The sequence below is a fragment of the Lonchura striata genome, chromosome 2 (assembly GCF_046129695.1).
Source record: "Lonchura striata isolate bLonStr1 chromosome 2, bLonStr1.mat, whole genome shotgun sequence".
Lineage (NCBI taxonomy): Eukaryota > Metazoa > Chordata > Aves > Passeriformes > Estrildidae > Lonchura > Lonchura striata.
Genome location: NC_134604.1, coordinates 11,723,128 through 11,738,179, shown reverse-complemented (window position 1 = coordinate 11,738,179; position 15,052 = coordinate 11,723,128). Strand labels below are relative to the sequence as shown.

Here is a 15,052-nt window from a genome sequence, read left to right as displayed (position 1 = left end):
TGGCTTATGAAATAATCCCAGTAATAAATAAGGATTAATTGAAGTTTAGGAATAATCATTCAAGGGCGAGAAAGCTGTTTTTATTTTACAGAGGAGGAAAGAAAATACTTGTCTGCAACTCAGAAATGCAGTGATTATGCAGCAAGGTATGAGAGTGCAGAATGGTTATTTAATATTTTCCATGATTTTGAGATGCAAGTAGGTTAGATTTTTTGATTGTTGCTGAATTTGCCTTCTCTGTTTTATCAACAAAACCCTTGACTCATCTACTGTAGAAAATTCTATGCTTTTTGTAAAACTTAGAGGTGTGAATTATGATGAGTGTTGATAAATTATTAAGACAGTAGCAAAAAAAGCATAGAATCTTAAATGCTTTTGGAGCAATGTAAGATAATTTTTTTTCTCTTAGATAATCACTGGTCATATCGCCTGATTTTGAAGTAAAGTCTTGATAGTATTTTCTTCCTATTTAGCATCTTCTTTGAAATAGAAACTCTATAAAGCAAAGATTGCATTATACATAATTTTTTTAGTACGTGGAATTGCTATGGATTGCAGTTGGTACTGATGTACTTGCAAAATGAATTGCTGTACTTCTGTAGTTACTCTGAGTTTTCTCAAAAACCAAAAGATACCCACTGGCAGAGTAAAATGTGAGTTTTCATTTTTAGGCTTTTTCTACCCTGTTTCCAAGATCAGTTTTAGGCAAAGTTACGTGGCTGTCACTGACACTCAAAATACATTATTGTCCAACAGGCTTTTGAAGCAGGACTGCCTGTGAAACACATTTTCTTTGGAGTATATTCCTTTAAAAAAGTACCAAATATTTAGAAACTTGATTCATGAGTGTATGTAGTCATATTTGATGGCTCCATCCATATGGAGCTATTCTCTGTCTCATCTGTAGCTTTGCTAATAATCTTTCATGACACTTTGTTTTTGTTCCATGGTGCCTTAAGGACTGAATCCAGCACTTCACAGTGTGTACTTGTGTTGTAGTCAGATGATGGGACTAACACAAAAAACCTAAAAGTCTCCAATTAAGGTAGTTCAAAGATGGTTTATCACAAAAGCTTTTGCAGTATTCACATGGTAGGCATGTACCTTATCCTCATGCTACAGCTGATCTTATCCTCTCCCATTCTGCTAATGGGTGCAGAAAGCTTCTGCTTTTCTGTAAGTTCTTCTTGAGCTACATAGTTCAAACATTTATAATTGTTCATAGAATGTGTTTTGTGTGTTAGAGCACAGTTTTGCTGTTCTTTGTTCATGTGGAAGCTGAGAAAATTGATTGTTTTGCAGATAGAAATTGCTATGCAGATTGCAGAGGTAATGTTGAAATACACAGGCACTGGTGTCTGCACTAGACTAGGCAACAGCCATCTTTCTAGTAATTAAAGTATTTCCCATTTTTCTTCACTAAAGAAGCCTGAGGGAATCACAGCTTTAGAAGTTTCTTTTACCAGTATGATAAAGTTAAAATAGTCAACTTCAGACCTTATTATGGTGATTAATCTGTTAGGGAAAGAAATGTCTCCTCCAGAAGGTCCTTTTCTTTTGCTTCTATCTACTCTGTTTTGCTCTTCAGCTCAGCGAATGCCAAGTTCTGAAATGGTAACAAGTTCATTTCTTTTAAATAAGTAATATCTAAGCCAGAATGGGAAATGGATGGAGTGTAGTTGGTGACACTAATTTAGATCAGGTCACAAAATATTTTGTGGGAAAATAAATGAGGAGCAGAGGTCAAACGTTTGCCTGTTTTCATAGTAGCAGGCTGTCTACTGTAGCTCTTTAGGCAGTCTTCTCATAAGTAAATATAAAGATTGCAGAAAATGAGTAATTAAAAAACCTGCTGTAAATCTTCTGACACTTTTCTGTGTGAAGAGATGGATGCTTATGATAGTTGAGTGACTCCCTTGTGAATTTTGACACCCATCTTCAAAATAAGGTTACCTGTTAGAAAAGGGTATCTTTTTTCTTTCTCTGGTGGATCAATTGGGAGCTTAGACTGAGTTAAGAGAACAAATATTATTGCTCTTATGGTAGGGTAGTGCTGGCTTTTAAGCTTCTAGCAGATGTCACAAGTGAGCACAGATTTAAACCCAGAGCCAAACGTTATCCTTTAATAAAAGAAGCCTTTTTACCTCTCATTATCTCTAATGAGGTAGCTTGAAAGATGTTTCCCTTAAACATCAGCATGTTTGCCATTCTACAGTGGTAGCAGGTGGGGTGCAAGTACTTACCTTTGGTGGTGGAAAATGACTGATTTTTTTGCTTCAGTTTTGGATTCTTAATTAACTTTTACAGGACACAGCAAGCTTTTAGAAAATTAGTATGGATAGATTTATATAACAAGTCTCATTGTGTGTGGCCATATTAATGGAGGAGTTTAATCAGTGTTACACTTTGTGCTTTTGCTGTTTATTTATAAATTATTTTTCCAACTCTGTAGATGCACCTGTAAATTAAGGTTTCTTAGTAGTTGGCAAGATCCTAATTTTGAAATAGTGTCAGTGGAGTTTAGGGATAGTATTGGTAAAAACTGAGATTTTTAGTATCTGCACTGGGGAACTTGCTTAATATTATTTACAGGAATGCCAAAGAACAACAAAGAAAATAGAAAACAATTTTAAAAAATAATCCTTTAAGAATTTTAACCTAGTTGAAAATAATTTCCAAATTCATGGTCAAATTCTGAAATACTTTCACACAGCTAAATGAGAGAAATTGGCAAGATCAGTATTTGAAAAATATTGGCAATTATGATATTGCTACCTGCTGCCCTGTAACATTAACTAGGAAAAGAATCTGTATAGCAGAACCACTAAATTTTCTTTTGTGAGCTGGAGGGGACATATTAAAATAGAAGTGATTGTTCAACTTTCTAAAAATGACAACAGATATGTGATTTATGAAATTATTTCCAGAACAGTAATTTTTTAGTCTAATAAACTCATCTGACACTTTAGCTAACAATGTGCTGGGTAGGTGCACAACTCTATATATTCAACTAAATATCACTTGAATATTCATGAAATGCAGTTAATGTATTTTTCCTGGAAAGAACACCTCAGAAAGTGGTGGACTTTTTTTAAAAAACTCTGCATTCTATTATTTGTTAGGTCTGTATCCTTTTCTTCTTCACATGTCTCTGTATGTGTATATATATATATATTCTATGTATTTAAATGGTGGCATTTATAGTTTTTTGAGGGAGTATCTTGTACTGTAATGAGGTGCTTAGATTTGATAACTTGTGCAGTTGTTAACACAATATTTTTCTACTGATACTCTTGCATGTTAGAGTGGTTTCAGTGATTGCTGAACAGGAGTTGTAGGTGCCAAGGCCAGTACAAGATCGAGGCAGGCATGAACAACAGAATTCTTTCATCAGTTTGTACAAAATGCTTTAGAAGTTCACTGTGATTGGTTTTAATAGTTTTCCAGTCCAAATGTGTTACCCTTTTTAATACTGAAGTGTGCCAAGGAAAGAACTACATTGAGTCAGAACATTAACAGTTTATTAATCATTACTGAAAGTATCTAAAGTACATTTGTATTCATGAGGTGCTGGGTAGAGGAAAGCTAGTTGTGAAGAATAGTTTTAAAACTTAATCCTTACAGTTTTACCTATTCCTATTCCACAGCATGCACATCTACTTCCTAGTAGATCTGCATGCTCCGTGTTAAACTCATATACCTTGAAAAGGAATCAAATATGGTGAGCAGATAGGTTAATCTGTGTCAGGGAACCACTGCTAGTAAAATTCAACAAGTGTAATTGCTGTCACCAATGAAATAGATGGTGTTGCAGCTGACCCTACTGATCAGGAGGTGCAGCAGCAGTACCAGACTGGTGTGGAGTTCTGGTCTCATGCACTTCAAGCAGTCTGCAGTGAAAAATGTGTTTGTAATGAGAATGTAAAGTCTTGGTAAATCTATTAATAATGGCAAGCTGGTGGCTAGGATTCTAGGGACAGAAATGTTAAAGATGTGGTGGACTTACAAGGGTTGTAGGATGTAAATAGAAAATCAGAATACCTGGTTGAAAGGGACATCAAGGATCCTCTGGTCCAGTCATTCTTGACAAAAGCATGGCCTGATCATGATGGTCCAGCACCCTCTCTAGCTGGATCTTATGTGTCCATCATTGGAGAATCCAATACCTTCCTAGAGAGATTGTTGCCACTATGAGATAGGTTAAATGCAGTCAGATGGCTTCTACAAAGGGAGTCTTTGGTGCCCTGAGCAGAGGTACTAAACTTGATTTCAGTGGAGACCTTCCTGAAGAAATGTTTGCTATTTTCTTCCATGTACATGTAGAAACACTTGTGATTATTCTGGTTTTACCTTAGCTTGCGGGAAGAGGGAACATCCTTGCTCACTCTGCCAAGTTCTGTATCACTTGAATGTCATGTCTCACATAGTCAGTAGGATGTAAAAAAAACCAAAAACAAACAAAAAATCCAAACAAAAAAAAACCAAACGCAACAATCACCAAGTTTGCAAATTTGAACAACGAATGAAACAAATGTTCTTCAGCATCATGGTACATATCTTTTGGGGAAGAAGAAACAGACTTTGTACTCCTGGAATTTGGAAGTTACTTAGCAGGACTTAAATCATGTACCATATGCATTTGTGGGTGTAAGTCATGCTGATGGGAAGTAGAACATTAATTCTGTGGCAGTACTTTTCATGTTTCACTGTGTGATTGTAAGTCATGACCCTTCAGCAAGTTATTGTAGACTTCTTTGGGTTACAGATGAGGTATGCCAGCAGGAAGAGTTATCTCATTGGGAGGCAAATGGTCTCTTGGTACTGCCTGTTTGGATTTAGTAAACAATGTGCAACTCCTCATGGACTCACAGGAGAGGCTGTAGCACCAATGAGCTGTTGTAGTGCAGTGCACTGAAGTTCTTTGGAGCCTTTGTTGCAGATTGAGTTCAATTCTTTAGAATATTTTCTTGTTCAGTTATTTTGGCAGGTTTTGTTCTCCTGTGACTTGAAAGTTGCACTATTCTCTGGTAGGAGAATTTGAAAATACTCTAAAGATATTTTAGTTTATCCATACAGAAGACTAATTGTTTCAATTACTATTACATGTACATTTAAGCAAAATGTAATTTTTTTTTTACCTTGAGGAAAAGAGGGAGACATCTTAAAGAAGAGGTCTTGAAACAGAATTTGAAAGTCCATATTAAGAATATAGAAGCATGGCTGTGATTCCCATGGGAATTGTTTTTGTTTAGAGGATCACTTTCTAGGGAAAGCTCCTGACATTCTTTGCAGTGTGGCACAGCCACCCAATTGCAAGGTGCATTCTGCAGCAGTTGTCCTTGATACAAATGCTTTGTAGTTGAGGATAAGTAATACTTCATGCTTGTGTGCCCATATTACATACTTCATCAGCTTGTTTTCTACTTGACATGGCTTGAAACAACTGTAAGAAGTTACACTTACTGTATGTGTAATGTGCTTTAGTATTATTGTGGCTTTTCAAACCATGCTGTTGTACCCCAAGCCTCTTAACTAAGAGACTAACAGAATACATACAACAATGCTTCTGTATTATGCATACAAATTTTTATAGTCTTTAAGTTTCATCACTGTTCTTATAGTAACTTGTTTTTGATTAAGTCATAGGGAGGGAAAATATTTTTTTCAACTCTATATTTTAGAGATTCCAGTTTTCCTTTGGTTTATGAATTTTTTTTTGTAAAAAGATTTTCAAGATCCGGATTCCCGACTGAAAGAAAAGTTTTAATGCTTTCCCTCAGCACAGATGTATATTTTCCCTTTGTGAAAATGAACTGGCTGTCCTTCATACCGAATAATGCCGCCCCTGTGTGGGTTACAGCTATAAATCCATGTACTTGGATGATTAAGTGAAGTATTTTCTATACACTTGACTGTTAAAATCAATTTGGAGCATTTCTGTGTGATGTTACTTTCATTTTTAACATCTCTCCAAAGGTTTCCTGGATTTTGACAGGTTGATTTTTCTATGGCATTTTTTTATCTGCATAGATGTTTTACAATTCTAGGCTACTGGCTCTATCTTTTGAATTAATTTTTTATTCAAATAGATAATACAGTATTTTTTGTTACTACTACTTTCTCTTAGTTTTCTACGAGAAGCACAAAAACAGAAAAGGGAGCAAAATAATTTCTTTTTAACCATATCTAGTAAACTAGTTAAAGATATTCAGAAGTTCTGCAATGCAATTGAAATACTTAAAATCACAAATGGAGCTGCATCTCCCTCTTTTGGAAAATCAAGGCATGACTTCATGACTTGGCTTAGAATATAAGCTTTTGCCTCTTTTGTATCTTGATTGTATTTTAATCTTAATTTATTTTCTTTCCTTGAGGGAACAGGGAAGGGGAAAAAGGGGGGAATTGTGAACAAATATTTAATATCCATAAGTTTAGATTTCAATAGCTGATGTGATATATTTACAGAGCAAATAAATCTCTCTCCAATGATTTTTTGAGTGGCACAGAGTTGTCTGCAGAACTTTGTTAAACATGTAAACCACATAAAAAGTACTGTTATGTCTGATAGCTAAGGAATATTTTTTTCAATATTTGATATTAATGCTTGTCTCTTTAGTAGGTTTCTTTTTCAGAAAATAGTTAGGAATAAAAAGAGGAAACTAGACAACTGGTTTGTATCATCTGACCCAGTTTTGATATTAATTATAAATTGATCAGGAAAATAAAAGCTTGGGGGAAGGAAAAATGTGACTCATGTTCTATTACTTTTTCTTTCCAGTGTAACCAATTTGCAATTTAGGAAGGAGAACAGCCTGGAAGAAGCAACATGCTGTCCATTCTTTCCAAAATTTCATTTCAAGGTTTATGATCAATTCACTGTAAGGAAATAACTTCAGTCTACAAGCACCTTGACAGATAGACTCGATTTCTTGGTTATTTGGAGCAGTATGAATAGAGTATGGTAAAGTTTTTCAGGTGAAGTTGAGTTCTAGAAAGATCTCCCATTTTCCATGCTTCTTGCCCCTCCAGTTTGGGTGAAGATTCATTTGGGAAGTTACTCCTGAGTTGGGGAAGCTGAAGTGTTGAAGATCTTCTGATTCATTTATTTCCTTGCTGCCTCTCCTGAGCTTTGTTATAGGGCTGTGAAGTAGCAAGAAGAGCAGAAGCAGTGTTTGCTTCTTCATTTCTTGCCTTCTATATCTGAGGATATTAAAGAGAAAAAGTTATCTGGCCTCTAAAAATCTGTCAGGTAAAGACAATTACGGAATAATGCTCTTTACCATGCTGTTCGATCTCAGATTTCTATCAGGCTTCTGTATTTTTGTCTAAAGCTGCTTTAAAGTGAACTTCCAGACAAGAAACTAGATTCCACTTCTGGGCTCTGCAGCAGGTTGCACTGTGTTATCAGGAAGTGCTCTGCTCTGGTCCTATGCATTACGAACCAAACATAGCAAAGTGCTGCCCCTGGATTCCAGTGCTTCTCTCATAAACCACTGCTGGCCTGTAGGAAGGCAGGAGTTGTTCTCTGGTTTCCTCCACGTTCGTGAGGGGGTGATGTGATTTTCTTTGCTGTTGTAAATGGCCTGTTTACACTGCACACTGACAAAAGATCATCATAACCATGTGTTCTATCCTGGGTGCTAAAGTCAGGATGGATTCTTTTTGAGGATGAATAGGACAGGGGTGCACAGGGAGAGGGACTTTCAGCTGATAGATATATTGTAGCATGGTGGGAGTGGGTCTCTTCTCCCAGGTGACAAGTGACAGGACAAAGAGGAAATTTCCTCCAGTTGTATATATTGAATATTAGGAAAGAGTGATCATGCATTGGAACAGGGAAGTCATAGAGTTGCCATCCTCAGGAGTTTTCAAGAAAACACATGGCTATGGCACTCAGGGACATGGTTCAGTGGTGAGCATGGTGCTGGGCCAGCTGTGGGACTCCATGATCTTTTTCAACCTAAACAACTCTATGATCCTGTTTCTGGAGCAATTAGAGGGTGCTAAGAAAAGGATGTACAGCTTAAGGAAAAAGAGAATAGTAGGATTGGATGGGTTGAATTGTAATAGGATTTGATTGTTTTGAATGCAGGACCTGTCTTTCTAAACTGAACAGTATTTATGAAATAAGATCGAAGACCAGGTTTTCTTACAGCAGCAATGTGTCCAAAGTATATTGAGTCAGATTCTTTTGTATTCTTGTAAATTTGTAGTGCTATTTCTTGGTTACCCTATTTATCTACAGCAAAAGTTAAAAAGTAAACTTGTTTTCTACAGTTCATTTTATACTAAAAAAGTCTTGGTATTCAAGTAGTTGTTTTCCATTTTCATGTACTTTTAGAACAACTGAGGCAGGGAAATACCTTGATGCTAAATTCCTAATGAATTTCATGAAGTAGAAAAACCTTGTTATGTTATCACCACACCTAATATAAACTTCCTAGGGAATCTTTAAGAAGTTATCTTGCCCGTGTTTTATGTTTTGCATTGAACTTGCTTTTAAGTCAGATGCATGTTACTGAGATGATGTTTCCACCTGTATTCCTGTGCCTTTTATATTTGGATAATTTTGTGTCAGAAATGAATAGATCTGAAGCTAATGAAATACTGTAGATTGTAAACTACTGAAATAATAGCTTATTGCCCTTATATAACAAGACACTGCCATTTCCATATTTATATTAAAGCTAGTCCACTCTCTCATTTTATTAGCTATTGTTGGTTTGATGGCAAATTTAATTTCATCATTGAAACCAAGAATCATTTTAAGTGTTTTCAAGCTATTAAAGTAATGAAATAATAATATGGTGTTTCAGAGCAATTTATTGGCTTGCATATACTCATCTGTTATTTAGTTATCATTTCGTTATTTTCATTTCCTCAGCTGGTGTATAAATGATAAAGCACTATATAACAAATTTCTCAAACAGCAGAAATATGTCTAAATTCTTTATATATAAATTTTTAAAGAACTTGTGCAGAAGATTATACTTTTAAATCTAAATAAATATCTGAAAAATAAGGAATGACTGCATGGCTTTTTATTTCTAATGTTGAGCTTGTCTCCTAATTAGTGGAAACAGAGGCAGGCACCTTATGGGAGTACATCATAATTAAATTAAATGCTCAGGTATAGATTATATGCAGGAAATGAAAGCTAAAGGCTTGGTTGCTGAGCAGAGTAGTTGTCTGATCTTCTGCAACTGTCTCTTGAATTATTCTCTCACACTGTTCTGAGTACATCTTTGTGTACACTGGGAGTTGGGGTAGCCAAATGGAGCTGATGTGAAGACAAGATGAAGGTAGGCAAACACAAAAAAAAGGGATATTCATAGACATGTATGAATTTTAAATATGATAGTTTGTGGCCTGTTACTGCAGAGTTTTGTCTGTCATAACAATAGAACAGCCACCTTAAACTCCATTTTTACACATGGATTTACTTTTTATCTGAATTTGTATTTGTGACAAAGCTTTTAAATTTGTTGTGAACCTTTTATCATTATAGATCGTCTAAGAAAAAAATGTGTGGTGTCTGTTCATAAAAAGTCAGCAGATTTCCCTGAGTCACAGTAGGTTGAAAATTGCCTGAATGTGAGCACAGAGTTTTCCTTTAAATGCCCCAAGACATCCAGAAGGAATTGCTGGATGTACTGTGGGTGATAGAAAAGGACTGTGTTATTTTGGAAAGGCAGAATAATGGGATACCCAAGAGTCTCCAATGCCTGAAAAATCAAAGCCTTTCAATCTCACTTGTCCTGCATTGGCAGCATCATTACATTAAATGAGACCTATCTCAGCCTCTGAATTGCTCCTATGTGTTATTGCATTTTCTTTATGATACTGGACTGACCTCAGAGTGATGGTTTCCCCTTAACTGTAATAAACTGCTTTTGAGAGTTTCAAACATCATCAAACAGACTCATAACCCCTATATTTAGTTTTATCCTACAACCTACTCTCCATTCCACGAATTTCCTATCCTCTAGTGGACGGACGTGGAATGCGCTGTCACTTTGGTACTAATGTTATTGTGAAGGTTTAGGTCCTGCTTTGTCTTCCAGCAGTCCAGCATTTGGAAAATTGGAATGAACTTCTGCACACCAGTTTTTACATACTTTCAAAGCCAGCCTTTGTTGGTTTTCTCAGACTACAGCCATACATATGTTTTTATTTACGTCTGAAAGTTTTTCAGAATTAATAACTTGCTAGCACTGATGCTGTAAAACTCAAGTTTAAGGTTGTGCTTATTCTGTGTTGGGTGTACTCATCTGTGAAATCCACAGCACTTATTAGTGTTTTGGGATGCTAAACTTCAAGATGCTATATGCTTTGCACAGAAACTTGGAAAATACACCCAACATCCCTATAATGGAATATGAATACTAAACAGAAATGTTTAACCTTTGCATACAAAAGATGTACACCATAGGTTGGGGTCTTCACTTCTGTTGTTTTGCAGTTGTACTTATATAAATTATGTGTCTGTGTCATGTCCATTTTTAGAGAAAATTGACTTTTTAATATCAAGTTTTGAAGGACATTTTCATTCTGTCTTCCTGACACTTATTTCTGTAAGACCATTTATTTACATGTATTTATATCTCACTTGGAAGCCAGAATCATGTGACATTCAAAGGTCACATCAAGGATTTTGAATGCTTACCACTAGGGGAGGTGGGGAAAAACCCTGAACTATTTAGGTGAGCTATTTTTAAAGTTGATATAGGCAAATTCAGCATGGCTTATCTTTGAATTTTCTACATTCTCGTGTTAGAAGTTTCCAGTGGGAAAGCCATCATAGAGACTCTGGAAATAGAAGAAACCCTTTTTTTAACAGAGTTCTAAACAGGCTTGCTGTTTTAAGATACTTCCCTCTCAGACACAAAAGAAATCTTGATGTTATCCTTGTACTATACAATTTGATAATATATTACTTTATCTCATGTTTCACAGAAAGATGTGGTTAATATAGATGGTGGCACATTCTTTACATCTGTTGTTTTGTATTTGTTTCATTCTGTCTAAATTTGGGCAGTGTAAATGCAACTCTTTTGAGATACTGGTTTCTTCTTAAATAGGTTTTGCTGATTTTTGAGTAATTGAGGAGGATGTACTAGTTTGTGTCAGAAACTTGAATTTCCTTTTTTCCCCTGCACTTGTCCTTCTGTTGGAGTGTTTTCTGTAATAATAGGATCAAAAATACAGGGGCAACTTTTACGTAAGATTTTCTTTCACTGAAGTGTAAATAACTATAAAACAGGTTGCTTGTGAGGAGGGGCTAATATTTTGTCAGTTTGCTTGGTTCACTTGGCATGTGTTTCATGCTATAGTAGTATCCATTTTAAAGGCTTTATTTAGTGGAGGCTGCAGTTTTTATGTCAAATGGTGGGATATGCCTCCTCATATACATTGAAGAATGATCAGGGACATGCCTTGTGAAATCCCAAGGGCAGTTTGAAAAAGCCAAATTTAATGAACATCATGGGTTTATATCTGCTCTTTAGAGAACAATTTTTTGAGTTAATTAGAAAAGGTAAAGTCATCTATAAAGCCTTGATGAACTAAGTAGTAGCTGGTTAGGCTGCAACTCTTATGAATTTGTTTTTACTCATTTCAAACTAATTTGGAGGAAAAGTACAGTATCTGTTAAACTGATTTATAGGTACTTCATCCAAAGTGCTGTGTAATGACTATATTCAGTATTCTTTATGCATGTAAAATCTGTAACAACACATTTAGAATATACACAGCAGCTAATTTTTGTATCTGGACACTCCAGAGAAGGGACCACAAATCATAATTTGGGATGAGTGGAACAAGAGTTTTCACCTGTCTTTGTTTTATGTGTGCTTTATAATTTTACTCCTTTTATTATTATATTATTTTACTTATATGTCATTGTTTCAAGAAATAGCAAAGCAAATATGGGAATTAAAGCTGTCAGACTGTTTGCTTTAGAGTTATTTTTGTCAGTCTCGGACTGAACTGCTATTTGTTTTGTGGTGCCATTCAGTTTTTTTCCAGTTTCCGTGCTCATGCTTCAACTAAGCATGGCGATGTGAGAGTTTTGTCTCAAGAAACTTCAGAAAACATTATTTGGTTTTTTTATTTCTAACTTTATTAATAAAATTTGTACAATATCAGGAGAGAGGAATAAGATGATTGAGTATAGAGCTTGATAATTAAGCCTAGGAGAGACTCTGTAAATGGTACTCACATACAATTAAGAAACGTATTAAACAAGAATAGCTATGAATAAGTGAAATTGCCAGGGATCACTTGATAGATCTGTAAGGACACTGTGTTGGTTATGTTTCAGCAAACCAGAGAAGGAAAAGATTCAACTTTACCAGCTCTGGTAGTGTAATGATTATTTTGCTTGACTCTTCTTTTCTGTGCACAGCCCATGATGCTAAAAAAATTACAGCAACAAATAAGCAAACCTGAGATTTCTACTGTAGGGGTGAGATTAATCTATAGCCATGGCTGGATATATGTGACAATTTTTTCTTAAGACCACCTATACTGTAAAGAAAGCAACAAATAAATGTTATGATTACTTGTTTAAAATAAGTACTTCCCCACTTTTTTGAGATTTTTCTAATATTTGCATGGTTAAATTTCATTACTTCTGTTGTTGGATAAAGGTTTCTTGGGTTGGACTCTATGATCTTAAAGGTCTTTTCCAACCTTGTGATTGTGATAACTTTTTCTTTTGATCATGGGAGTTTTCTTACATGTTTGCATGATAGAACTGAAAGCTGAGTTTTAAAATGAACGAACCCAAAAATTTAGATTGTGAGCCTTAAAATAGAGCAGACTCTAAAGTTTTAAGACTGTTCAAGTGTAAACCCAACCCTTAGAATTGTAGATTTCCATCACTTGTTTATGACTCTACATTATTACTATAATGATATATGACAAATATATGTATGTGTTTCTAGGAAGTTTTAGTATTATCTATTAAAATTCTGACTGTGAAAGTTACTAGAAACTTCTATGACTTCCTGTAAGTCTAAATTCCTGAAAAGTGTAACCACTAATTTTGGCATTGTAGGTGTTTTGAATAAATGCACAACTAGCACTTGAACAAAATGACTTCTAAATAAATGGTAAAACAAATGCACTGGTGTCTCACAAATGATGGAAAATAAGGTCAATTTAAGTGACTACAGAAAAACAGAAGTTCTTATTTTTGTCAGAAGGATGCGATACAGAAATTGGTTGTGCAGTATTACTATAGAAGTATAAGCTGAAAAAGTGAAATAACTGATGGTTGGTCATTTAAATGGTTTTCTGATATTTTTTTTTCTTAACTTTTTCATTGCTTAATGGCTATAATTAAAGACAGTATGTGACTGAATTAATATATCATAATAAAGAAATTTATTTTCCCCCCTCCAGTATAATTTTTGGATTAAACCAGTACTACAGCTAATTAATTTTCTGACTGTAGATTAATTACTTCACATTTCTTCAATGTGCCCACCCTTCTTAAGTCTGTCTAGTATGAATTATGCTAAAATATTAGAAAAAAGGAATGCCAAGATGAGTAGGTTATTATATACAGTAATCATCTTATTTCTGTGATGGGTAAATTAGGACAAAATAATAAAAGAAGCAACAGCACCATCAGAAGTGTGATATTAGAGAGAGGAGATAACTTATTATTTTAAGAATAATTTGCAAATTGTCAATGCTATCAGCAAGGAGGATCTTCACAGTGTTGATAGAATTTGCAGAAATACTCTTTGGGTCAGCTTTGCTAGCGCAGCTAACAGAATAAATTTTCCATGCAGCTTTACACTGTTTGTAATGTCTTTCATCTTTTTTTTTTCTTGTGAGGTTTTTGGTATGAATTACTCCATTTTATAAAGCCTGTTTTGAATTGTTGGAGTTATAATAACGTGTACTAAGGCACAGCAATCATACTTGCCTTATTCTGTCAACTTCCATTAATCATCTGCATATACATATTTTCCTCTTTGTTGGCCTAGATGACCTTTAAAAGGTCCCTTTCAACTAAACATGATTTTGTGATCCTGCCTTCTTCCATGATTCGGTTAAGGATACAGATAATCTATCAAAACAATGAAAAACACTTGCCAAAGGTGAAAAGGCAGTTCTGTGATGATTTCATCTTCCAGACTACCTGTTAGGAATTGAGAGCAAAAACAAGTCACTCTTTTAACAAAAAAACAAAACAACAAAACAAAACAAAAACAAACAAAAAACCCCACACGAAAAAACCCCAAAAAAACACAAGGAGCGGAAAAATACTCAACCCCTTTCCCTTTTATTTGAGGCTTCTTATAATTTCATCGTTTTTCTTACAAAAAAAAAAAAAAAGCCCCGTGAAACCAACAATCAAACTAAAAAGTCTCAGTCATCACTTTCTTAAAAAAAGTGGAATCAAGAATTCTGTGCCTTCACTTGCTTGTACATTTCTAGGTTTTAAATTTGCAAACCATCTGTGTTACTGTTTTAGTGGCAGCCAAGATACCAAGCAAAACCAGAGCAGTGCTGTTCCTTCTGTGCTGAGGAGAGGGGAGGTGGGATGGGATGGGAGGATGTGAGAGAGGTGGAAATTTTTCTTTGCCTTAACCCAAAAATTGTCCTGTGCTTCTTATGTTATCTGTGATTCCAGGCTATGTGACATTGTTTAAGACTCACAGAGCATGGAAAAGAAGATGGAATAATGATATGAAAATTGCCTTACTAGATTGTTTTGTTTGCCAAGTTAAACAAATCACAGTTCTCATTCTAATGGCATTATCCTGCATGTCTATTTAAATTTATAAGAACATGGAAAGGAAATAGCAATGACAGGGGTAATTAGGGAACCTAACAGAAATCCGTTTGGGAAGGCTTCTTCTCCCATTTCTTATATAAAGCTTATGTATATTCTCACCTTTCAGCTCTTGCTGTTGATCATCACTCCTGCCTGACATGTCTGGTTTACTGTCCCTTTGCAAATCATTCCTGCCAGCAGGGTCGTTCTTCCTTCTCTTGACTTGCATTGTGTGTTTGTGTGTTCTTTAAATTAAAT

General features: G+C 35.1%; 1 protein-coding gene across 1 annotated transcript in view; it reads left to right on the top strand.

The window, feature by feature from the left end:
* The window catches only part of GBE1 (1,4-alpha-glucan branching enzyme 1), a 138,406-nt gene that overhangs the window by 41,394 nt on the left and 81,960 nt on the right, over positions 1 to 15,052 (top strand). The gene's annotated exons all lie outside the window — the stretch shown is intronic.